Below are 27,444 nucleotides of genomic sequence, written 5' to 3'. Positions count from 1 at the left end.
TGCACCTATGTCACCAATAATACCAGCGACCCCAAGGAGGTGATAGACCGAAAGATGGATGAAATTCTGCAGCTAAAATGGGAGTTTTGTAGGAACCATAACGCTTCAGTGGCTGAAGTAGGGGAGAAGATAGAAGGATGGGTTTCATGGCTGAACCCAGTGAAATGGTCTAGGGGAATGGGTCCAGGAAGTGATCGCCAGCATAGGCAAATTCTTAATCCTTCTACTGATTGTCATCATAATAATTGGCATATGCGTCCGGTGTGTTCCTATTGTGTTGAAGTATGGAAAATGTAAAAACAGAGTAAAACTTTAGAATGAAACTATGATGGTGGTCAGTAATGACAATATGTATACCGAGGTAAATATAGAACTGCATTACAACCCTGAACTAGGAAATACTATCGTTTGATGTATTATATTTAGACATGCATAGAATGTATTATTGAAATGTTATTTATAGAACACCTCAGATAATGTAAAGTCTCAATTCCCCTTCAAGACTGCTGTTATAAGACTGGTGCATTCCCACACCTTTCACATGATCTTCCAAGATCCGCGGTGTGCATATAACATTAGTTTTATGTCCCCACCCAGAGACACATTATTGATGGATTAAGAACCACCTTGTTCCATCCCATAATAACACTAAATAATATGTTAATGTAAGCCTAAATTAAATTCTAATAGCAGATTGTGATAGCATGTTGTTTGCTATCAAAGGGTGGACTGTCGAAGCTGAATATTTGGCTGAGACAAGTTCAGTTTAAGATTTAATCATGACGATGCCATCTTGTGATTGGCTGCAAGACGCCATCTTGAAAATGAAATCGCAAGACGCCATTTTGCGAATGGCCGCCTAAGCGCCATTTTAGATAAACTCACATTTTAGTACATGTGGCGATAATACTATTAGATTTAGCACCATGCGAGTGCATCTTTCACCATTTCTCATACACACATTAATATGCACAATTGCGCTGTTAACTAGTCGCATATTAGCGAATGAATAGGACTTTTTATGAAACCGCTGTTTTATTAGCTTTATGCGCACGCATCTGCCCCAAGTTAACTAGCGTCCTAATATCAAACCCCGAATACTCACACATTACATATTCACACATAAGGTTTAATAAGCTTTAAAGTATATGATTTAAGTTGGTTCAGTTAGTTTAAATGCTGAGAAATAAAGATATTTGATAACTAAGGTTTTATACATGCTAAACAAGCCGTGTTTGGTTTTGTACTGATGCATACTCTTTCCACAGTGGTGTTATCGGTGGGGAGACTTCAAGCAACAAAATGTATTAACTGCTAGGATGTTACAGGGGGCGGGAAGGGAAAGACCCCCTGCTGTTAGAGGCAGGGAGAGTCTATTTGAACCAGCCTGTTAAATGCTCTGTAACAGATGCTTCTCCCCTGGGAACCAATGACATCAGCAACAAACTTCTCTATTGTCCTGTCTATTCTGGGGGGGTATAAATATGTGTGCTCAAACGCTGGGTTCTTAGTCTTCATGCTGAATGCTGAATGATGAGGGGTCTCTTGCTGATGCCTATCTTCGGGTCCGTAAGTGCTGTGTATGTATACTGTACTTGGGTCTGTTTAATTCCTTTTGCACCTAAATTGTGTCTGGATCAATTGCGTGTAACTTTCTGAACTTTTACTTGAATAACACTAGTGCTTTGGAACCACAGATTCCAGGTCTAAGTCTTTATTTACTGTATGACTGCGTACGCAAATTAGCGTCATCCTTAGAGGTTTATAGGAAGGATTTTAGAAGGTACAGGCAGGGGTATATAGAGGTTAATTTTAATATTGTTAGGGCAAAAGCCTGAGAACATTATTCTGACTCCACAGTATAAAACTTCAATCAGTTCAGTGCAGTTGAGGGAGATGTCTGAAGGGGTATGGGTGACAGACCAAAATATGTTATATAGTCCCATACCTCCCAAATGTTCTGCATTCAGCGGGACAGTCCCATTTTTCTGGGACTGTTCCGCTGTCCCACCCGTGGGCCACAGTGCCCCACGGTGGGGAGGAAGTTGGGGAGAGCACATTCTGCTGATCTGTATAGCAGAGCAGTGGGTGTGCAGAAGGTGAACAGATGCCATGCACATGTTCATGGCATCTGTTCACTAGTGTAGGGAGAGCCAGGGGGCTGCCCAGCATCTCGGAGAGTGCTGGGCATGCCCCATATAGTGACAGAAATGGGGGTTGCTGCGAGGCTCTGCCCCATTTTCTAGACACCACGCCCCTTTCCATGAAACCATGCCCCCTTTTCTTGCGCGCCTACGGCACCGCGAAGGGTCCCTCTTCCCAGACTTCAAAAGTTGGGAGGTATGTAGTCTTTACCTGAAGATGTTATTCTTATTATATTTCTAAAGATGTTGTTGTTCAGGACCTTATTGGAAGATGTAATCCAAAGCCAATAGTAGTAGTAGTTATCCAAAATCTCTTAAATAAAGCAGGAATTACTCAGAGAGTATCAATGTAGGACAAAATGTTACCACAAAATGGCTGCCAGTAGCTGGGCATCCTCTATATAGGGCTGTGAATTGTATTGTGACATCACAATGCATTCAGGCAGTAGCTAGAGATGGCTGTAGTTTAGATTAGTTCTGGGCCCAGGTGCCCTGCAGCAGCACTCTGGTGAGCATAGAGAAGCTGGGACTCAGGAGAGGGCAGTGTAACTCCTAGCAAGGAGAGGGCCAGGCCTCAGAGGTGGCCTGGGCCCTATTTGCATCCCTATCCTCTGTACCTTCTATAGCTACGCCCTTGCCTGTGAGTGGCAGTTACAGAATTCTGCAAAGATTGGAAGATTTTGTATGGTTACATAATCCTTTCCGTAAATTATTTGAGCAGATACAAATCTGAGATCTGATACAAAATTGGGCAGGGTGGAGGCATATATTGAATATTGAATCTGAGTCCAGGTCTTCACTAGGAATGTGTCAACAGTCTGGCCTGGAGTTGGATCCCCAGAGGATAATGCATGCAGGCAGGAGCTAGAGATAACTGTAGCTTAGATCAGCTCTGGGCCCAGATAAACTACAGCAGCACTCTGGTGAGAATTAAATAAACAGGATTTAGGAGATTGCAGTGTAACTTGGTGCAGGGAGAGTGCCAGGCCCCAGAGGTAGCCTGGGCCCCATAACAACCCCATTCTCTTCACCTATTTTACATACTGTAAGCCCTTACTCGTAAGCGGTGGCTTGTCTGTCAAAGATTAGAATACCCTACCTTTATGGTGCCTAGCCCTAAAACACCTGAGGCCTGGGGTCGTGCCTAACCCTACGTCCCACTGGGGGAGCCTAGATCTAATCCCCCTTTCTGCGCTCTAAACCTAACCCTCCCGCGGAGGTGCCTAACCCTAACCTCCCCCCGGTGGTGCATAATGCTAACTCCCCCTCTTCCCCCTAACGCTAACCCTCCCTAGTGGGTGCCTAAACTTAAGTCTCCCCAGGACATGCCTAAACTTAACACCCCCCCTCCCACAGCTCATACTTACTTGCCTCCAGACTCTTACAATCGGGATGTCGGCTGTTGGGATTCCGACGCCAGTATCCTGATTTGTGCAGAGGTAGCGGCATCAGCATTTTGCCCGGCGGGTTATTAGCTACATCCCCTGAGAGGTGCTGCCTGGGGTGCTAATGAACACAGGGAAGAGTGTGCTTTGCTACCTGTTGGATGAATCTTCATCCGACTGAGCCAGAGAGGTGCTGCTTTGGGTGCTGAGTGACTGTGTCGGCTTAGCTGTGCTGCTGGAATGGAGAGCCTTTGGTGGTTATATATCATATATATTCATATAGGACATCATTCAGAGTCGGTCGTGAGAGTTGAGCGCTCACAACCAGCTCGATGTTGCCCCACAGCACATGCGCACGACAGAGCCGGCTCCGTCGTGCGCGTGCACGAGACCCGGCTAATGACGGGTGCTCCGTTGATAGGGGTCTCGTAGCAGACGGGGCGAGCTGTCTATGTTGAGTCACAGCTCGTCCCGTTTGCTGGGCGGGCCGGGGGTGTGCCTGGTCAAACGGAGGCATTCCAGTCGGTACGCTTGCCGTTAGGGGGCGGCCCCACTGACATCATTGCTGATGTCAGTGTGGAACTTCCTGCTCGAACAGAGCAGGAAGCTCCCTGGGGCTTACGAGTGCCCAGACCCTACCCTAGGGTCTGGTTGTAAGCCCCGATGGTCGCGATGGTCTTGACCATTGCGACCATCACCCATGTTGGTCGTTAGAGCTGTGGGTGTTGACCCACAGCTTAACGATCGACAAGGAGGCGGCCATTCAGGATGCAAGCAGCCACCCTGAGCGACCGCTTACATCTAACGACCGCCTCTGAATGAGGCCCATAGTCCATAGAAGCAGCATTCAGGTCAGAAGCATGAACAGTCATCAGCAGATAAGTATTCCAACGTTTCAATGCTTTATTGCATTTTCCTTAGGAATATGAACAAGCATACATATATATAATATATATATTTATGATAGATTTTATATATATATATATATATATATATATATAGATAAACAAATCAAAGTACCGGCACACCACTGTGACAGGTAAGCAAAATGCCCAGGTGCCCTTCTAAAGGTTAATGAATAACCTTATGCAGACGACAGAAAGGGGTACATTGGCAGCACTCACTGGTCCTCGGTAACATTCAGAACATGTTCTTGATGAAGGTCTTTGTGGCCAAAACATTGAACAAGGATTGACACAGCTTGTCAGAGTGATTCCTCTATTAAAAGACCCATGAGTGCCGCCATTGTACCCCTTTCTGTTGTATATATATATATATATATATATATATATATATATACATATATATATTGAAATGAGGATTCCAGACAGGCAGATATTTTTGGTAAAGCAGTGGCTTTTTAATAGCAGCAAACACTGCACCTTAGCATATGTGACTTTAGGCCTGCACAAATACAGGCACATAACATAAAATGAACAAACAAACATAAAAGTTTCAGCACTCCTTGTGCTAATCCATCAGCAGTGGCTTGCAGCCACAATTTTGGAATGCTCTCCCAGTTGCTACTCAGCATCAGGGCAACAAGCATCAGGTGTGTGAGAGTTTTAAACCCTTCTTGTGCTCCAGTGATGATTCCAGCTGGTTCTGTGTTAATGTGGAAACCTGGAATTCCACACATCCACTGCTAATGCAGAATGCACAGGTTTCACTCCAGCCTTCCTTGGAGGGAGATAATAATATGGGAAAGACAGGTAAAAGACAACCCCTCTCACCACACATCCCCCCTTTCACTATTCCAAGCTTGGGGAAGCGCACTTTTCCTTTTGCGACAGCCGAGACCATTCAGCCTTTTGAACCACCTTTCCAGGTATGTCTTCCTTATACCCCTTGAACATGGTGTGTCCTGGCAGAGGAGCAACCATCCTTCTTTTATTGCGGACACTGGGTTCTACTCTTTTCCACTGCCCCACAGACAGAGTATCCGTCAAAGAGCTAGTGCGACATCTGTGCGGTCTAGTGATAAGTACAGTGAACGGACTTATATGGTCACTGCTTTACACCAACTCCTTTCAGGTGTATTTTTATACCATGCTCTATTAAGGCTGTGCACCCTGGCAGGGAAGAAAACACATCCTGATTATTGCAAACTTAAGCTTCGGCTCCTTTTTGCATTTTTTCTGACAAGTAGTCCATCAGCGGAACTTCTATAGGGCCAAGCAAACCATAGTGGCCCCTAGGAACCCGAGTTGTGGTGGTTTCCAGCTCATCCATGGCAACATCTGTATTGGATATTACACCTCAGAAAATATTTATGTCTGGCTGTAACCAGGCAAAGTGTTGCGGATTTCTTTCCTCAGACATTAATTGTGCAGAGGTTTACTCTCTAAAGAGGACTTGCCATGCTTTTCCACTATTTTTCCTTTTCAGAGATAGGGTCTTGGAGACTTTACATTGGTAAATGTGGTTCCTTTAAGAGCTCAACAAATCCTGGGAAATTGCATCCCAATATGAGAGGATAGGGAAGCTTAGGACAAACTGCAGCGACCACATCATAAACATGCCCCTTTATGGTGAGGTTCACTCACACCCAGGAAAAGTTTCCTGTGGATCCATGAATGCAGAGTACTTCAACTAATCCTGGTACCTTTTCCACTGGCCTGGGCAGGACAGCCTTTGAGATCAGAGTTCACTCCCTGAGTTTATAATAGTTGGGAGTTCTCTTCCATTCAGCAACACAGTTTCCCACATTAACGGGGATCTGGAAACCAGGGGTACCATCATGTAAAAAGCTGGGTACGTAGCACCCATTCTAGCAACCCCATACTCCATAGGCTCTGTTTTGCTGGGACAGTCCCATCTTATTTGACCTGGCTCTTTGCACTCATAGCAAATGACCCTGGTGTCTCCAGTGATGTTTCCTTGAGGAGGGGTGACAGTCAGGGTCACAGGCCAATGGGGTGCCATCTTAACGGGTCACTCATTCCTGGTTTCTTTTCTGGCATCTTTCTAATATTTCCTGTGGTCTCATACTGCTCCATTACTGTAACAAATTCCTCTAAATTCTGGGGATCAGCGTGTATGACCGAGCACTGCATATTCTGCCCTAGGGTTCTTATACACTGGTCAATAACCACTGTCTCTACAAATTCAGCAGCAGTACGGTCTTCTGGCTGGAGACAACTCCACCCCTGTCTGGCGAGTTCTGCAACCTGTTTCCAAATATGACTCCTGGTAGTAGAGCCCATTCATGGAAGTGCTGCGCTTTTCCAGAAGGAGTGAGACCTGACCTGGCCAGAATAGCACTTTTGACTAGGTCATATTTTGCTGCATCTGCAGAGTACAAATCAGTATGTGGAACTATATATCCCAGCATGCCCTGCCACAGTTTTAGCATGCCCTAATAGCAAAACTGTAGCAGTGCATGCTGGGTTATGTAGTTCCATAACAGCTGGAGTGTCAAGGTTAGCCAACACTGGTATAGGCTTTCTGAGCCTCACCAGTGAGGTCTATCAGCCCAAGTATCTGCTGGCCATTTTAAACACTGTGCCAACCTCAAATATGAGCAAATACGCATCTGGGTCATCTGAGGCAGAAATTTTCTTCACACACCCAGCAACTGTTTTGCCCATTGACTGGGTCACTAACTGTAACATTTGTTCCTCTGTCTTTTGGTGAGAGGCCAACAAATTTACTATAGTACATTTTTAGTGGGAGAGGTATGTACAAGTGTTGTTTCTTTTATATAACAAGCCAGTTTACACAAATAAATATATATCTTTCTTAAGCAAAGCAATTGTAATTCACATTTAACACAGAAAAAGAAAACACTGCTTTTTTTTCTCTAGAAATGCAGGGATTAAACAGAACACAGGAATAAAAACTAGTTTTTCTTTTCCAGCAATGCAGTGCTTAATTAGACTTCAGTAATATGTGTGTCTTGCTCTTGTTCAGTCAACAGGTGAACTTAATTAGACAGCATACTAGCTGGTGAAGATACTACTCAGCATTTGTTATATCTCAAGCACCTTAGTAAAAACAAAGCAAAGTAACATTTTTCTCACCTCAGTACACACAAACAGCTTTTGCACAATGAATAGCAAGTTACTTAATATATCTGTATTTTTTCTGGTTCTCCAACCATACTCAAGTATACTGAATGTTCTGCCTTGTCAATTCCTTTTCCACTCTGGAAGCGGCTGGTGTATGCACTCTGACAAAGCAGTGCAGAGGTCCCGGATGGGCCACCATATGTAAAACAGGGTATTAAAATGAGGATTCCAGACAGGCAGGTATTTTGGTAAAGCAGTGGATTTTTAATAGCAGCAAACACTGCACCTTAGCACACATGCAGGCACATAAAATAAAATAAACAAACATAAAAGTCTCAGCACTCCTTGTTAATCAGTCAGCAGTGGCTTGCAGCCACAATTTGGGCATGCTCTCCCAGCATAGCCCTTGGACCCTTGCACTACAACACTGTGTCCCTACTTCTTGGCTGCTACTCATCATCAGGGCAACAACCATCAGGTGTGTAAGAGTTTTAAACCCTTTCTATGCTCCAGTGATTATTCCAGCTGGGTCTGTGTAAATGTGAAAACCTGGAATTCCACACCTTCACTGCTAATGCAGAATGCACAGGTTTCACTCTAGCCTCCCTTAGAGGGACCTGATTCCACCAGAATGTGGGGAATACAGGTGAAAGACAACCCCTCTCACCACAGCCATGCCCTTATATTAAGGCTGAATAAAAAAAATGAAATCTCAATAGAGAATTCCGGAGCAGGTCATGCTGTTTTAGGGGCTACACCTGAAAAGCGATAGGAAATACCAAGCTGCAATTTGGCATGGATGGGTAGAACTGTCTCTCAGTGCTATGTGCCAAATTTCAGGGCAAAATAATAAAAAAATTAGGATTTGGGAACAATCTAAAGTTCCAACTGTCAGTTTTTTCTGACACTGTCAATTAGGACCACTTTTCTGCTTTTCTCTATGGGGGATATTTGGGAAGGCATAACTCAGGGTAGGGGGTGAATTTAGACTTGGGGTTTGTTTTATTAGGTAGCTATATTTTCAGGGTAGGGCCTTTTGGGTGTCAGGTAATTGAGTAAGTTACAGTTTTTAAACTATTACCTCACAATTGTGCCATTATAGAGATAGGAAGATTAAATTTCTTGCGCAGCCTCAGTAGGAGCCTCCAGCAGGTGTACTCACTGTGGCTTCACCTTGGTGCTCCCAGATGGCTTCCTTTAGCGACCCAGCAATGGCATGGGTGGTAGCAGTGGCAGGGACCCGGTGGCGGTGGTGGCAGTGCAGACAACTGAAGTGGCAACGCGGGTGTGAATGGTGGCAGTGCGGGCATCAGTGGGACCCAACAGCAACGGGGGAACCAGCGGTGGTGCGTGCATTGGCGGAGGGCTTGGAGAGGATCCAGTCCTTGCCTGCCATTCTGTAGAGTTTGGCAGCGGAGCTCATTTCAAAAATGGCGCCTAAATGACATTTTTGAAATTCAAAGATGGCCACCATGAGCCAATCATGGCTCGCGACATCATCACCCCGCCCCCTTGGCTGGCTTATATAAGCCAGCACGAGGAGACAGCATGGCAATCCAATGGCTGGGAGGGAGCAAAGAAGAGCTCCTGAAGAAGGAAGACACTGGAAGTCCTAGTGGGCAGTGGCCATGAAAAAGAGCTGACAGAGGCTGCAGCCCACTGGGTGAAGACGCCAATGCACTGGCGAGTTGGCACCCACCAGGCAAAGATGCCAAAGCCCTGGTAGGTTTGCGCCCACCAGGTGAAGATGACGAAATCCTGGGGTGGCGGCGGCCACAAAAAAGAGCTTAAAGGCCGCCACCCCCCAGGTGAAGGTGCTGATAAAATAAATTTTATTTAAAATATCTGTTTAGTCTGTTCATTTTAATATTTATTTTACAGGTGTACTACAGGTATCAGTGGGCTCTAAATGCCCCACTTGCTGGTACTTGTGGTTTTCCAAGTACCAGCATGTGGGGGAGGCTTGCTGGGACCTATAGTTTACCTGCAAAAAACAATATTCTTTCAAATGCATCATATTACACAATCAACCCAACACCCACCGCCCAGGGGTGTCGGGGATAGCCCCGGGGCTATTAGCCTGGTACTGTGGTGACCTGGAGAGGGGGTTCCCCAGTTCCCAAGGGATCCTTGGCCTGGGCTGTATAGCGTTCAGGATTAATGCTTTGGCTGGGGGCCCGGTGAAAGGGCTCACCTGGCTGTGGTATCAGCCCCCCGCTAGAAAAAGTCCGGTGCTGGTTCTGGAAAATACAATTTGTCTATGGAATATATATATATATATATATATATATGGAATTATCTGCTAGGGGGACCAGCCAGAATATTGCCTAGGGCACCCAGGTGCCCGGTGACTGAGGGGACACTTTCACTGGGCCCCGAGATTCTGAGGTGCTCCAACCCCTCAGGAATTTTGGGAGCTAGTACATGTGTCCCCCTTGCCTCTGACACCTGCTGTGTAAGGTGCTTACTCAGTTGGCAGAGACAACAGTTAGCAGGTCACTCAGCATGGCTGCAACTATATTCACCAGGGCCAGAGTCAGGGAGGATACAGAGGGATAGCTGCTGGCACAGCATGTGTGACATCAAGACGTTGCGATGCTGAATTGGGAAGGAGACGCCGGCAGTGCCGGTTCACCGTAACTGTCTTAGCCACCAGGGAAGACTACAGGCTGTACAGCAGGTAAGTTGGGGCTGGGCTCAGCTACAGAGTCATGGGGCATGTGGTGAGGAGCTGCAGATGAAGGAGGGTTGCTGAGGGAGAGGGTGGGTGTAAAAGACACAGGGTTGTGTGTGCCGTTGCGCCGCTGAATTGGGGAGGAGGCACACCGGCAGGGCCAGGTCACTGTCTGAGCCATCAGGGAAGACTACAGGCTGTGCAGCAGGTAAGTTTTAGCCAGGGCCATGCTGGGATAGGGACGCATGGGCTGGGGTAGGTGTGACAGACACGGCCTGGGGCAAGTGTGAGACACGGGCTGGGGGAGAGGGGGGTTGAAAAACACAAAGGCTGGGTAAGATGTAGTGTGTGACATACAGTACACAGAGGCTGGAGAAGAGGGCAAGTGTGACAGACAAAGGGGCTGAGGAAGAGTGGTAGGAAGAGACACAGGGCTTTGGGAATGAATATGAGAGACATGGATGGGGGGATAATGATTCTGAGAGACATGGGTGGGGGGATAATGATGCTGAAAGATACAGGGGATACGAGTGGATGGCTGTAGATAGCGAGTCACAGGGGATGAGGCTGGAGACAGGGATGGTACTGGAGAGACAGGTGAGGAAGAGGCTGGAGAGATGAGAGTTGAGGATTGTATGACATAGTTGGAAATTAGGCTGGAGAGACACAGGGGATGAGCAAAATTCCGTCCTGCATGTACCTACTGGGAGGGGTTAGGGGGCTCCAAAAACATGAGTGTACCGGGCCCCAAGATTTCTGTTGCCGGCCATGAGGGCACCAAATTGGCTATAACCGGCTCTACACGGTATGGTCTAATGGAGAAACTGCAACTGCCATAGGGCTGGTGCAAGTTTTGATGTTGCATCCGATGGTGTCTCCGAGTCTTAAATGCACTGCTGCAAGTGGGCATCTCAGTATTACAGAAAACGGCAGCAGCATTAGTGTGACTCTAAATCAAGGCCAAAATGCATAAAGAGGTCCAGACACAATGAACAGAGACTTGCAGGCAATGCAGGTGTGAGAAAAAGTTCTTGGGATTTCAGGTCTGATTCTGGGTCAGATGCAATGTTATTATTCATGGAAAATGTAAATGTCTTTCAACTGTACATGTTACTTTCTAAGTAGCTAAAAAATTGTTCTGCGTATGCTCCCCAGGGTGTGTGCTTACAGAGACACAGGACCAATTGAGATTCATGGGGCATATTCAATTGGGTGCAAGGTTTTCAGTGAAAAAAAATTACATGGACCTCTCAACCAATTTTGGAGTATGCGCACTCTCGATATATGTAGTATCCAATTTTTAAAAATGCATGCGGGGTTATCTGCATTGAAAACCTCACAGTGAGAGAAAAGAAGGACTCACCTGCAGGGGTTCCAGAGCATTTTTTTCTAAAAATATGGATAGTAGAAAAAATTGGTCATGCTCTAGAGCTGCGTAAAAAAAATCCCCTGCCACTAAATTTTTTTTTTTTTAAATGCACCCAATTGAATATAAAAAATCTTGCACCTGCGGTAAAAAACCTGCCTAATTGAATATGCTCCATGGAGTCTGAAATGTACTGTAACATTTTTTGGGCATTTCTGGGCGGTGACTGGTAGGGGACTATTTAGACGCACAAGTGGTTGCGAACTTAGGCCCTCATTCAGAGCCGCTCGTTAACAACAGTACGCTCGTTGCGTTCCGATGTTGACTAACCGGGCATGCGTCGGTGTAACACTGCGCATGTGCATACGGCAGATTGCGAGTTTTTTTGGACTCGTTCCTAAAATAGCGTACAGGAAGTGACATGTCAAATGTGATTGACAGAACAGGGCGTTTTAGGGTGTTGACGGGGGTGGAGATGGAAAAACGCAGGCGTGGCGAGACGTTTTTGGGGCGTACATACATTAGCAGATGCGAGCGTAAAATGTGTTCGGACCGACTCATACGTCACTGGATGATCCTCTTTCCCTTCAAAATGCTCGCACAGCTTAGGGTCTGGATTACTCGACCACATTGGCGATGGCCTTCTCCTCCGTCCCGGGACTCAACGATGTTGTTGCGATTAATCGCAGGAGGGCAGAAAAGCAATTAGTGTTGGATTGAGAACCGGCTTGGTATGTGTTTTGAAATCAGTTTTTTGGGATAGCACAAAACCGTACGCAGGTGGAACTCAGAGCTGCTAATGTCAGGATGACACAATCAATTTGCGTACATTTGTGGGGGTTTATTTTGTCCTCAATTTGGTGGTTAGGGCCTATTGTAACAATAATGTCATCATGTTTTAAGTTTCTCACCATTTTATTTGTGCCTCTTGAATTTGCCTCGTTATATGAATTTTTAAACGTTACTTAAAGAGCCCATTTTTTTTTTTTTTTGGGCCGAGTTTTTGCCTTTTGGTCCAGGATTAAATGTAACCCATTTTTACAATAATTTCACAATACAATGTCATTTTTTTTGGGAAATTTAATGCTCAAACAAAAAAACAAAATTAAAAAATATTGGGGACATCTTTTTTGCCCAAAGATATGTTCCAAAATCAAACAAATTGGCCCAACATAACTGTTGACATAAACATACAACAAAAATAAAAAAACATTTCACAAGAAAGGAGAGGGAAGTTTTGACCAGAAAGGAATATGAGCCAAACACAGAAGGATTGTGGGAAAAGTCACCATTGCTGTCACCGTTTTTTCACCCGTTTGGATGGGGGAGGGAGGGCGCCAGACCGGGTCTGGGATGTCATCGGGCTGGCCTGTCCAGAGGCAGATGTTGTGGCCTCTGGACTAGGCACAGGGCTAGGCACATATGGAGGATTGGCTGATGTTGTGCCAGAGGTGGAGGATCCTGATGTTCCGGCAGGAAGGGAGGTCGGCTCCACCATGTGCTGGCGAACGAGCTGCTCCAGGGCATTGGCGATGCGGATTTTGGCCCTGGTATTTTCCGCCAGGGCCTGACCAATGGTCACGTTGGCCGCAGCATTTTGCTCCAGGGCCTCAGCCACCCGTAGCAGACTGGCGTCCATCCTCTGCAGAATCTCCGTATGGGAATCCGATTTGAAAATGAGTTCTGTGAGGAGGGCCACTGCCTGCGAGGGGGATTGCCCTGGACTGGCTTCTGCAGGGTCCTCAACCGGATGTACTGGTTCCTCCCCTGCAGAGCCAGCAGAAATTCGGCGGCCAAGGCTCCCCTCTGGAGCAGACTCATCCGCCTGTGTCTCTGTTAGGATAAAAGAGAAAAGCCACACATTAGAATCTACATATTGGCACAATAACATTTCAGAGTTGATGACATCCCAAGATTTACCTGGGACAACATGAGGAGCCGCAAAGTCTGGCATGTCCGTATCCATGTTGGACATGCCAAACACCTCCACAGGCTGCACACACCCCTGTGCCAGCTCTTCTAAATCCGTCAACTCCAATGACACAGGGGTGGGACCCCCACCTGTCCCCCTTGCATGCCTAGCCCTGTCCGCGAGTTTTTGCTTTAGGCGATATTTGAAGTCGCCCCATCTGTGGGAAAAAATGGAAGCAATTATCCTTTGGTTTAAAATGGTGTTTGTTTTTAGGGGGGGCAAGGGTTTACTTACCGCCGTTTGACATCCCAGGCTAGACGGACATAATCACCCACCCTATTGACAGCAACGGCTACCTCTTCCCACATTCTCCACTTCTGGCTTAGACTCATATTCCTGTCTGCCTGTGGCAGGATGTCCACACACTTCTGGATCAAAACCTCCATCTCCTTTCTTGTGAAATGTGGCTGCCTTTTTTTTGTCCGCTTTGGCCGGAATACTGGGCCCAGCAGCCTCTTCCATGTCATCCTCCTCACCTATTTGTGTAAATTTTCAGAATTCACACAATCACAACTTGCCCAATCTTATGTTTCAAATTAATCATTGATACAAAATGCATGAAAGACTTACCGCCTGACTCTTGGGCATTGTTTCCCTGGTCTGTCACCTTGTCTGAGGTCCAAACAAGAAATACACCAGAATTTTAATGTGTTTTCGTGACGTATTTATCCATGCATCCTTATTTTGCAGCCGCATCATTGATTGTGCGTCCCTATGATCCCTCCTTAATTTGTGCGGGAAACGAAACACTATTTATGGCTTGGTGTGTCTCTAGTCGAGGTGGCATTTTTGGATTGTTGGAGGTTACCTTGGCTGGAGTTTATTGATTGCGTAGAAAGGAATTGGCGGTTGGAGATTCTTTTGTTGGTTAGATTTGCGTTTTTTTTTCCGTTCTCTTTGTTGGTTTTGATTTTTGGGACCTCGTTTCTTGATTTGGTAAGTTTTGGGAAGTCTAACTTTTGATCAATTGTTGTTTCATTGTGTTTTTTCGTTTTTTTAAATTTTGGATCCATAATTTCTTCTATTTTAGTTTTTGATTATTTTTGAACCAAAAGACCTTTTGATTTGGACTCTTATATATTTGCTCTTGGTAAGTCCATTTTTTATCTTGTATTTGCGACATAATTAGCGCAGTTTTACTACTTACTCTTGTGACTTGTATTTGCGACCTAATTAGCGCAGTTTTACTAATTACTCTTGTGACTTGTATTTGCGACCTAATTAGCGCAGTTTTACTACTTACTCTTGTGACTTGTATTTGTGACCTAATTAGCGCAGTTTTACTACTTACTCTTGTGACTTGTATTTGTGACCTAATTAGCGCAGTTTTACTACTTACTCTTGTGACTTGTATTTGCGAACTAATTAGCGCAGTTTTACTACTTACTCTTGTGACTTGTATTTGCGAACTAATTAGTGCAGTTTTAAATGCTTAATAATCATTTTTTATTTTTTGAGGTTTCCCTTTCGCTTTTTGTGCAAACAATTCAACCCATTTTGATGTACTGTGTGAAATGTCGTTTTGCTGTTTTGCAAAATGTGTGTTTCGCATATTTTAAGTTTGGTGTAGCACCAAATTTAGAAACAAAAATGCACAGAGTGAAATGTGTGAAATAATTTTTGTGTTTAATTTCAGTTTGGACGTATCATGACAATACCCCGGCATGTAAGCAGCAATGGATGGTATCATCAAGCTAAGTTGTTTTAATTGACTTTTGGGGTGGGTCAAAAGCCTTATATTGAAATCTTTGAATTTTAGGTAGATCTGGGGCGGATTGTGCTGGCCATGCTCCCGGAAGCCGACCAACCTCAATCTCCTCCCAGGCGTAGGCATCGTAGGCATGCAAGGCCCCAGATATTTCGAACACGTGTCACCCTTTTTGGAATGCCCGATGATGAGGTTTTAAGATGCTACCGTCTACCTCCTAAAATCATCATAGACACTCTCTCATTAATAGAAAGTGATCTTGAGCGGCAAATTGACAGTCCAACAGCAATACCACCACTTACGCAATTTATGGCGGTGTTACATTTCTGTGCCTCAGGATCGTTTCAAACAAAGGTGGGAATAGTGGCGGGCATCTCCCAATCCTCCTTTGCCCGGATCCTGAGGGCAGTGATGGAGGCACTTTTCAAGCACCTCCATCATTTTATTCAAATGCCTTTGGATATGGGTGCCCTTAGTGTGGCCAAGGCCAATATTTACCAAATAGCTGGCTTCCCACACATCATAGGGGTTGTGGATGGTACTCACATACCACTTCAGTCTCCAGCATGGCTGGAGGCCATATTTCGAAACAGAAAACACTATCACTCCCTGAATGTAATGGTGGTATGTGATGCCTCCCTCCAGATCCTGTCCCTGAATGCTAAATTACCCGGAAGTGCACATGACTCCTTCGTCATCCGGCAATCAGGGATATGGCACAAATTAAACAACCTACAAGCTGGTGATGCATGGCTTATGGGTAAGTGGAGACCTTTAGTACATAACAATGTTAAGCTTGATACACAGTGTTCCTGATGTTGTCTCTTCTTTTTCACAGGAGACAGTGGATATCCTTGCATGTCCTGGCTGCTCACTCCTTATTTGGCTCCCACACCAGGCCCACAAAGTGCGTATAATTCCGCACTTACAGCCACCAGGCAAGTGGTGGAGCGCTGTATCGGCCTTTTAAAAGGCCGATTCCGATGCCTCCACCGCTCTGGTGGCGAGCTCATGTATTTGCCGTATATGTTGTCGAAAATTGTGGTCCTGTGTGGGATATTTCACAACATCGCCATAAGGAGTGGTGTCCCAATGCAGCCAGAGGATGCCTTACCTGAGGATGGCCCCCCCGAGGTTGGTCAGAGGTCAGTATGTGGGGGGGCCATACGCGATGATGTGGTGGCCAGATTTTTTAGGTAAGTTTTTACAAAACAACAGTGTTTATACCTAATGTGTTTGGGTTTGTTTGCGAAACTCTAATTTTTTTTTTTTTTTTCACCATCTTCTGTTTTTTCACATAATCTTTGCCACTCCAACGCTCACTACTTCCTGCTACCCTTACCAAACCTGGATCTGGACATTTTGGGAATATATTATGGAACCCATATCGCAACGCCATGTTTGTGGAATCATGTTGGCATGGTCCTTCGTCAACCAGTTCTTGATTTGTTGTTTTTGGTTTGTTTTTGTTTGGTATGTGTTGTATTTGAGATTATCACTGTGTGTTTTTTTTGTGAGTGACCACTTTGATTTATCAGTTATGTTGTGAATAAATGTTTGTAGAGTGAAATGTTCTTCCTTTTTTTGGACGTTACCAGCAAGTGTAACCAGGTTCACACACGGTACATTTGACTAAGGGGTAATCCTGTACTGTCGCCAGTTGAGCTAAAATGAAATATGTTTTCTGGTTCCAAACCCACACCAAAAGGAAGCCTGTACAATCATTTGGCTTTGTAAGATTGGCCTAAGCAGCTTGCACACCAACTAGGAACCTGTAAAATGTTGAAATATCTAATTGACACTACACCCAAAAAAGTGAAATGACATTGTGACTGTAATGTGTTTCTTGTGGCTGTTTTACATACAAATACAAAACACAATCTTACTTTAAAACAATGGAAATCCTTGCAGGAACAGTCTACTTATATCAGGGTTAACAATCTTTGGGTTTGCAAAAACGAATTAGCCGGAACGTATGTTTGAAAACTAACATTTAATGTGAAAAAAAAACAACCAAAAAACAAACTATTGGCGAAGGATGCCAGACAAACGACCAAGGGCCACGAGCACACCAATTATATGTTGGCGCATCTGGGCCACACAAACTTGAACTTCGTCACGACGCCTCTGTTCCTCTGTTGGTGAGAAAAGTGTGTGTATTAATACAACAATAGGGCAACCACATTAAAAATTATAAAATACAACGAAATCACTCCAAAAATAACCCAAAGAAAACAAAATTAAAAATGGGGGGTGCAAAAAATACAAGGCCTATGTACAAATTCCCCCAGGTCTGATATGTGTATGTTGAAATCAGCAGGAACAGTTAAAGGCAATCTGCTAAATCCACAAAAGTCGACCCAAAAACCCCGAATAAAGGAACGACACATGATTACATACAAACAGTTTGTGCTTAAAAAAAAGGCAAAAGAAAAACATACCGGGTGACAAAACGGCAGCTCCGGAAGTCCCACCATCGTCCTCCTCGGAGGACCCTCCGTTCCCCAAAGATCGGGGCGGGGTTATTACCGACTCCGGGGAGGGGGTAATTGGAAGAGGGGTGGTTGGAGGAGAGGGGGAAGTGGGACGAAGGGGAAGGAGGCCCGACATTTCCGGGAGTGGGTCTTGGAAGGCTGGGGAGGAGTGGGGAATAGGGGAATTATTGGGGGTGGAGTGTTGGCTGGGGGTTGGGGAGAGTGGGCGTGACCGCCGTCTGGCCGGACGGTGACGGCGTAGTCTTGGCTGTCCCCCTAAAAGATGTCAAACAAATTGTGGTTAGTTTCAGCACAAATCCTGGCCAAAAAACAATTTAAAAACAGCCCCCAACAAGAAAAAACATGCAAATATGAGGAGAATGATTAATTATGAAATAGAGGGAAAACATGGCCATGCAAATATGAGGAGAATGAATAATTATGAAATAGAGGGAAAACATGGCCATGCAAATATGAGGAGAATGATTAATTATGAAATAGAGGGAAAACATGGCCATGCAAATATGAGGAGAAGGAATAATTATGAAATAGAGGGAAAACATGGCCATGCAAATATGAGGAGAATGAATAATTATGAAATAGAGGGAAAACATGGCCATGCAAATATGACGAGAATGATTAATTATGAAATAGAGGGAAAACATGGCCATGCAAAGATGAGGAGAATGAATAATTATGAAATAGAGGGAAAACATGGCCATGCAAATATGAGGAGAATTAATAAATTGGACAGACATGACAACATGCACACGCAGTTTGGGCCACAAAGACAAACATGAAAAACAAAATAAATAAAACTTACTTTCATAAATCTGCATGCGAAAGCATGCCAGCAAGCGGGGCGTTCGCCGTTGCAGGTCCGACCACCTGCGCTCCAGCTTGCCGATGTTGCGGTGTGAGCCGAAGGAGCGCAGACGGGCCCGTGCCTCCGCATATGCGGAATGCTTCTGCCGGTTGGTTATGGGTGGAGGCTGGCTGGTGATATGCCTATCTATCACCTCCGTTAGCAGCAGTAGCTCGCGCTTGGTGAAAGCGGAGGCTCTCATGATGGCAATGGTGTTTTTCCTAAAATTAATTTTTGATAAAGTGGCCAAAAAAATTCTGATTGGCTAATGTATTTGGGAAATTAACAGGAGCAATTCTATTGGTTAGTGTATGAGTCATGTGTTCGACAGGGCCAGAAATCTCTGGAGAGTTATGATAGGCTTGATGCAGTGACATGCGTAAGCAAATTTAAATAAAGAAATTAACCCCGGGAAATATGTGGGGATCCAAAGCAATAGAACAATTGTTTAATTGTGGGTAACATGTTTATTGAACAATAAAAGCGAATGTTTAAGCCGTACGTATTCTGCGTGAAAACACAAACACAGACAAGAGTAAAGTTTGTTGCATAGTGTTGAAAAAAAAACAAAAAAGAAGGTAATTGATTCATTGATTGGCATGATACGATTGATGGAGGTAGGCAGAATAAAGGAGCAGGTAATCGACATCTGACAAGGCCACTTCCGGTTTATACTTGTGCGTGCATTCCATTCAAGCCAATTTGGGGATGTACGCTCGCTATTTCGCACGCTCGTTAGTTAGAGGAGGGGTCGTCTGAGTTTGGGGAGGATTTTTAGATGCGTTCGAAAATACGAGCGAGCCCTTCAATTTAAATATTTTTGTACGTACGCCTAACGTACATTCGCACGCTTGCGAGTGGGTCTGAATGAGGGCCTTAGACACTTAGGGGTCTATTTAATATACAGCATTATGAGACAGAGTGAAAAGAGATAAGTCTGTGATAAGGTGCCAGCCAATCAGCTCCCAACTGCCATCTCACAGGCTGTGTTTGAAAACTGACAGTTGGGAGCTGATTGGCTGGCACCTTATCACAGACTTACCACTTTTCACTCTGTCTCCTAATACTGCTTAGTAAATAGACTCCTTAATCACATACACTGGAGGCCATACTCTCATGGAGATTCTAAACCTACAGTAGCGTGGGGCTGGTGCAACAAGTTTTGTTGGTGAATTTGATGGTTTTTTCCAGTGGTGGCTTCAGTGGTGGGGTTGCAGCATATTCTAAAATAGGGGAGCCACACCAACTGCCAGTGAGTCCTGACTTGTGATGTTTGGTAGCGGTTTGGGTGGTGATTGGTGTGGCTTCCAAATTGGAATAATGGACTGTGCTGCAACCCCACCTCTGGAGCCACCAGTGGTTGCATGGAAACATGCATCAAGTGGGATTGTTGCATCTAAATATGCACAACGTTGGCGCCCCAGCCCTTGCACATTCAGACACACTAATGTACACCAGGGAAAGGCGTATACTAGTATTAGTATAATGTCGCAGACTCGACTGCAGCATAAGACAGAAATATGGACCACCACTGTGGACCCATAGAGGAATGATAGAATTTTATCCCTACCTTTCCCTGATGAGTCCCATGCTGTTTGATGTATTGGTTCTTGATCGGCAACAGATCCCTCTTCTTTCTGCTTTTTGTTTAGAGCAGCAAGTGAATGAATGCAGAAATTGGACCATGAGTTTGAAGATAAGGGTTGTTTGAGGTCAAAATAGTGTTTCAAATGCATTTCCTCTTGACAGATTTTTTAAAGGATAGGCATGCATACTGTAGGGCTGATCTTGAGATTGTCTCCCCATAAGGAGTTGATCTAAATATTTGCAAGCTCTAAAGGGCATGGCTCTCTTTCCCCTTGTTCATTCCTAGCACTGTACTTGCTTCCAGGTTTCCTTGTCTTTCAGTCCCTTTTAGCGATTCTGATTCTCTGTGCTCACCCTTCACTGTGTACAGTCTAAATGAGGGCTGAACTGCTTTCCCCCTCTCCATGACTCACCCCAATTGCCAGTCAAAATACAGTGGGGATCATTCTGATCAGACGCAAAGTGGCTGCTTTTGCGTGATGCTGCAGGATAATCCCTGCGGCTTCAAGAGAGAAGCCACTATGCCCATTGTTTTTCCATACACAGCCACAACCATCATTAGTATCATCATTAGTATTAGCACTTGCACCAGCCCTATGGTAGGTGCAAGAGATCTGTCCAAAGCAGGTTTCATTTCTACATACTCAGTGAGTTAGCTAACCAACACACTTTTCCACATCATACCTAGTTTGCTGGGGTATTACACTGTATTGTTTCAAAGAACTGTCAATTTACAGTTAATGTACTATTCCATTGATATGTCAGTTTCTCTGTTACTTGTATTTTCCCTGTATGGAGCTGCAGAAATTATGTGACACCTAAAAAATTTAAGATATTAATAATAATAATAATAATAATAATAATAATAATAATACTAGGAAGCCTGATGTGCTTCTCTGTGTGTTAGCCCTGGAGCCTGAGTATCACCGGAATGATCTGGCAGAGTAACATAGAGGCTAATGATGACAGCTGGGTCCCAGCACTACAAGCAGCCATTAAGTATAATGGAGGCAGTTCTGTCAGTGAGCAGACCTTTAATGAATATGCCAGGTACTCCAGGCATAATTAATGGTGGCAGCAGCCTCATAGGTGCTACGACAAGGAGCACTTAGAATATATTTTTATCTTTTTAGTCTATTTGACCTAAACTTCCTTTACTCATTCTGCCTTTAAATGACAAAGCTTAGGATGTGACTGAATCTGCATATTTACAGAAGCGCAAGTCTTATTTTTAGATGCATATTGAGTATGGTGGAAATTTTTATTTATTGCAAAACAAAAACATACAGTATAAGTCCAACTATACATGTTCCTACCTAGAATATTAGGTGATAGATTCAATTATGTACAGGGTCTCTTTGTAGCCTAGTGCTACAGTATAAGCATGTGCACACATTCCCCTTAGATACAGTATATACAATGAGTGATTGAATTAGTTGGTTGTAGGTCTATTAACACCAGCGTGCAAGTGCAGTCATGGGTGGTCAGTACATGTTGGTACTTATAGAGCCTCATGTACTGTACAGTACTTGCCCTATTCTACAGTATGCAAGGAGCAAAACTGCACATTTTCTACTCATGTCCTGGTTGCGGCCAACCAGGCTATGCCCAGAAGTCTCCCAGCAGCAGTGCTAGTTAGTTAGTTGCATGTGAGTTTGCATGTAGTAATGACACTGACCACAGCTCCTGTGTACTGTCAACAACACACACATACATTGACCACAACAAATATTCTTCCTACACATCAATTAATAGGCATGCTTGCACCTAGAGCTCACATGCCAAAGAGCTTCCAACAAGTAAAACCTTTGTCCTACCAACCTTCCTTACTCTGCTCTCCACTAGCACAAATTTCAAAGTCCAGTTGCTGTATACTACTCCAGAAGCTTCATTAGCAAGATACCCTCTGTAATTAACACTCATTCTAAAAACCATCAATTTAATTCCAGTACAAATCCATCCTAGATACACCAATGCACCACTCATTACCATCTATGCTGCTGCACCTCTCTTATTCTACCACAGACATTATCACTATCAGAGCACAATTTTATCAGCCCTATACCTAATGTAAGAGATCTGTCTGAAACCAGATGGTTTTCTGAATATCCATAATTTCCACCTACATGCCCACACCACAACAAGCCCTCAGAACATTTAATCTACATGTGAGTACCCAGTTACAGCTATTTAGTCTGCGGAGATGCAACTGAGATGAGTATGACTCTGAAATGCCTGTTGTTGTACAGAGTTGAGCTTGCTTGGTTTGGACGCATACACAATGTAAAAAAATCTGTCTGCAAAATGGATTGGCATGAATCTCTGATTCAGCCCCAGTATCTGCATGTATTTGTATGCAGGTGTGCATACATGTGGGTCAGAAATCCATGTGTAGATTATGCATTAGCCTGTGTATGTATATTTATGTGTCTAATTGCATGTGAATATTTCTGTATGGGGGTATGCATACTGTGCAACAACCTATATGCATACTGTGCAACAACCTATGCTATGCTAATATCCCACATATTGGAGGTCATTCAGACCCGGTCGCAAGCGCTGAGCGCTCACAACCGGGTCAATGTTTCCCCACTGGGCATGTGCATGTCGGAGCCGGCTCCGACGTGCAAATGTGCGAGACCTGGCTAGCGATGGGCGCTCTGTCGCTATGGGTCTCGCACCAAAGGGGGTGAGCTGTCGGTGGTGAGTGACAGCTCACCCCGTTTAGGGGGCAGGCAGGGAGCGTGGCCGGGCCAAATGGAGGCGTTCCCGATGGAACGCTTGTCGTTTGGGGGTGGCCCCTCTGACATCAGCAATGATGTCAGTGGGGAGCTTCCTGCTCGATCAGAGCAGGAAGCTCCCTAGAGCTTGCGCTTGCCGAGACCCAACCTTAGGGTCTCGTCGCAAGCCCCGATGGTCGCAATGTTCTTGACCATTGTGACCATCACCCTGGTTGATCGCAAGAGCTGTGGGTGGTAACCCACAGCCTAGCAATTGACCAGGATGCGGCACTTAAAAAAGTAAGCAGCCGCCCTCATTCAGAGAGATCGCTTGCAGCGAGTGATGGACTCTGAATGAGGTCCATTATACCAACACACAATTTTGATTACCACGCTGCTGTACAACCAACACTACTCTGTCACCCCAAACAGCACTGTCACTTTCAGTGTGACTCAATATAAAGTACGATGTAATCAAAATAAAATTGAGACCAGTATTGCATCATCCTCAATACTCAAATCTACTCTGTCACAATCTTAACTACATCACCACTAAGGGACACTCTTTGTCAGGCTGATGGCATTTACCTCACAGCTTGGCATATTGAGGCTAGGTGTATGAGGACACATCTGTATGTTATTAACTGACCTTTATAAAAAATATGTAAGGTTAAAAAGCTAATTCTTTTGAGTATACCAAACAGTGGGTTAAAGGTATGTTTATTGTTCCTTGTCATGTTGTTGACCTTTTCATTCCCTGCTATCAAATGAAGGTACCTGCAAGCATAGTGCATGGCCTTTAAATCAGGATGGCATTAGATAGAAAAAAAAAAAGTTTTGTTTCAAGACTTCAGGTCAATCCAAGTATTCCTTGGGGGAAACATAACAAAGCCAAACAATAATCACATACTTAGGAAGATTTGTGACTCCATAACTGGAAAATCTTGCTTGGTCGAGTGTCAAATCTGGCCATTGATGGGCTTAGAAAGATTATACCTCCATTGGCTATCATCATATAATAATGATAAATATTAATTAAACCTACTTATGATATTAGGATAGGTCTAATCAACACTTCATGCAATTTACATGTCTCTATTATGTACCAGAAAGGAATCATGGCATATATTTGGGCAATGTATAGAAATACTTTTGGACAAAAGGCCAATAAATCATCTGTACAAAGCAAAAAATTAGCATACAGCACATTTATTTCAGTTAGAACACATTAGAGGGAGTTTGAGGACAACTAGAGATGTGCGTTAACCCCAGTGTAGTGAACTTGGTTCTATTTCATCATCGTGTTTTAGTTTTGGCAAGACAACCCTCAAGTGTTGTGGTTCAGATTCGGTTTTGGTTTGGATTTGGATTCCTTAAAAATCGATAAAAGAATGATAAATATAGATAAAAAATCAATAAAACAGCTAAAATAATGTAATTTGGACCTGTTAACATGCAATCCAAAACCCGAGTTTGTTTTTTAAATTCGAGTTGCGAACTGACTGCAGAACTGAACCAAGACTCGGTTTGACTCGGAACCCCAAAGTGATTCCGAACTGGGACTCAATTCAACTCGAAACCCCTAAGTTCGGGTGTGTTCGTATTTCAGGAAAACTGGACTGCACATCTCTAGGGAAATTAAGACATTTTTAAAAACACATGCAAAGAGATGATGAAATATTCTCAGGACTTGGGATCAGCTTATTGCTGAGAAATTGTTTAAACCTTCTAGTCTTCACCAAAGTGGCAGTTGATGCCAGATATTCCATGAGCATAATTTTACATATCATGTGTTTAATTTCTTAGGTTAAAAACTGTTTTTCATTTATATTTATGTGTCAGTTTTTTTAAAGCATTTTCTAAGCATTAAGACTGTTTTGTTATATCACATAGTAGTAAAATACTGTATTTGTTTTCTTAAAAAATACGGGCAATCTTATGATTTTGTAAAGCTAAATTTGTGCAGGGATTTGTTTAGGAATTGCAAAATTGGGTTGTAAACTGCTTGGTTCTAAGGTGTTTTAAAACTACTACTATTGTTCCAGTACCAAGAAAGGGTACATCAAAGTGTTTTAATGATTATCACCACCAATTGCCTTGACATCATTGGTAATGAAATGCTTTGAAAGTTTAGTGATGTGTTACTTTTACGCTAAATTTAATCCCTTTCAAATTTCAATTTGCATATAAGATGAATCGCTCAACAGATGATACAGTGCTTACTGTTCTGCATTCTGCACAAACCCACTTAGAGCAGAGGAAATATTGTGTTAGGTTTCTGTTTGTGGATTTTAGCTCTGCTTTTAACACCATAGTTACCAACTTCCTTAATATCTAAGGGCCTGATTCAGCAGTGAACGCAAGTTCACTGGTGATCGCAGATTCCCGATTATCGGGAATCTGTGTATGCGATGGACCCATTCTGCGAATTTGCAAATTGACAGGAAGAGGCATTTAAGGGGCAGTGCAGGGTTGGTCGCCGTACCCGGAAATGGGGGCGTGCCCGCTCTGTTTTGCAGGAGTGACCAGCCCAGGCTCTGCGTTGATGAGCGCAGTGTCCTGGGCTTGCAAGCCAGCCAGCCTCAGTAAGATGAGGCTTACTCAGCTGGCCAGATGCCCGGCATCATCTACCATCGCGACCATCGACCACCGATGGTTACTATGGTGATCCCAGCCTGCGACCTCCGTCACAGTGCTGGGATCATAAATGCAGCAGGGGGTGTCATACACCTCCTGTTGCATTTGCATTATTTCAAGGATCGCAATTGCAAAGTTGTCTGCGTGCAGCTTTGCAATTGCGATCCTTGCTGAATCAGGCCCTAAGTTATTTTATTTAGGTTTAAATGGGTTTACTTGCAATTAGGTTTTAGATTATTTAATAAAAAGGCATTAAGGTGGTTAGGTTGAAAGGTTTTAGATGAAGGGAAGTGCTGTTAAAAACTGGTATACCACAGGGATGTGTCCTTAGTCCTCTATTATATTCCCTGTTTACCCATGACTGTGCAAATTTTGCAGATGACATTGCACTTGTTGGGTTGATTAGTAATGAGGACAAGAGCTTTTATAGGAATGCGGTGGCAAGGCTGGTGGAATGGAGTAAGAATAATCATCTAATTTTAAATGGTGCTAAAACAAAAGAGTTGGTGATTGATTTTAGTAGGTGCAATAGTCTGCCTAAGCTACCATTATGTTTAGATGGTGTTATATTTGAGGTAGTAGAGTCTTTTAAGTTTTTGAAGGCTCAAATTTGAACAATCTGACATGGTCATTGAACACCACGTTCTTATGAAAAAAAGGCCCAGCAATGTCTTTTTAGTAGGGGTACTTTTTAAGATGTTTACTGGAGTACAATTGATAGTGTCCTGACCTATGGTATTATTATTTGGTTTGGCAACTGAACTATAGCTGAGAGAGTTGTTCTGGAAAGCTTGGTTAGAAATGCAGGAAAAATCATTGGTGTGCAGTAGACTCGTATCCAGGAGCTCTATGGGAAAAGGGTTTTAAAAAGAGCTAGGGGTATTTTATTTGACCTAAGCCATCCTTTTTGTGGTTTATTTATTAAATTGCCATCTAACAAAAGGCTTAGAACTTTGATGACACATACAAACCGATTGCGTGACAGTTTTATTCTCTTTGCTGTCCGTATGCTAAATTGCATTGTTGTACAGATCTAAGCATGTCTATAAGGAGAACTTATTCTGTGTGTTATTTCTGCTATCAGTTTATTTTTTGTATCGGGAGGTTTTACATTGTAATTTAATTTAACAATTCATTCTGTCTTGTTTAGTGACAATACATTTGTATTGTATTATTGTATTGTAATGAGTTACATGGAATAGATGCAATAACCCTGGAGCTTAAACAGACAGCAAGTATTTCAGAGTATACACACAAACACACACACAGATAATAAATGCAAACAGGTGGAACTGTCTAAAACATATACCCTGGCATGTAGTCTAAGACCCCCACCAGACTTCACCAGGAATCCCTGCAAGAGGATGTGGACTTTATTCAGTGAGGCCCAGGTTGTGGCCTAGTGCAGTAAGTTGCCACCCTGATAGCAACATAGTACTTAGCTGGTTTGAGGGCTCTTCCTGGAAAATGCCAGAGTTTAAACAACGTTGGAAGAAAGCTATACTGGAGAATAGAATAGATAATCAGGTACTAGAGGAGTGCACTGAGCAAGTTCTTATAGTGGCTGGCTGATGTGTCATTGGTGCTGGAAGTTAGTGGTAACACCTAAAAGAGATGTTATGTCATCTCTAGCCTGAGGCTGAGCTTAGCTGGGTTCTATTGAGGATTCTAATTGGGAAGACCAGTAGTCCCTTATCAATTCTGCACAATCTCCTGTGTGTATTTTATTGTTTTGCAATTGGGTCATTCCAGTCCATCTCCTGCAACGTTGTGGGCATCACACAGCTCACTTTTTCCAAACATTTTAGACATGAAACTGCTTCCCTAAATAGACTGTTCTATTCTAGAGTTCAAAATTGCATGAGATCAAGATAGCATTCTATCATCTCTCAGGAGTACCTA

This window comes from Taudactylus pleione, unplaced genomic scaffold, assembly GCF_031769625.1.
Source record: "Taudactylus pleione unplaced genomic scaffold, aTauple2 ptg000026l, whole genome shotgun sequence".
NCBI classification, from domain to species: domain Eukaryota; kingdom Metazoa; phylum Chordata; class Amphibia; order Anura; family Myobatrachidae; genus Taudactylus; species Taudactylus pleione.
The sequence above is the reverse complement of the archived record's forward strand: the minus strand, read 5'-3'. Positions refer to the sequence as shown.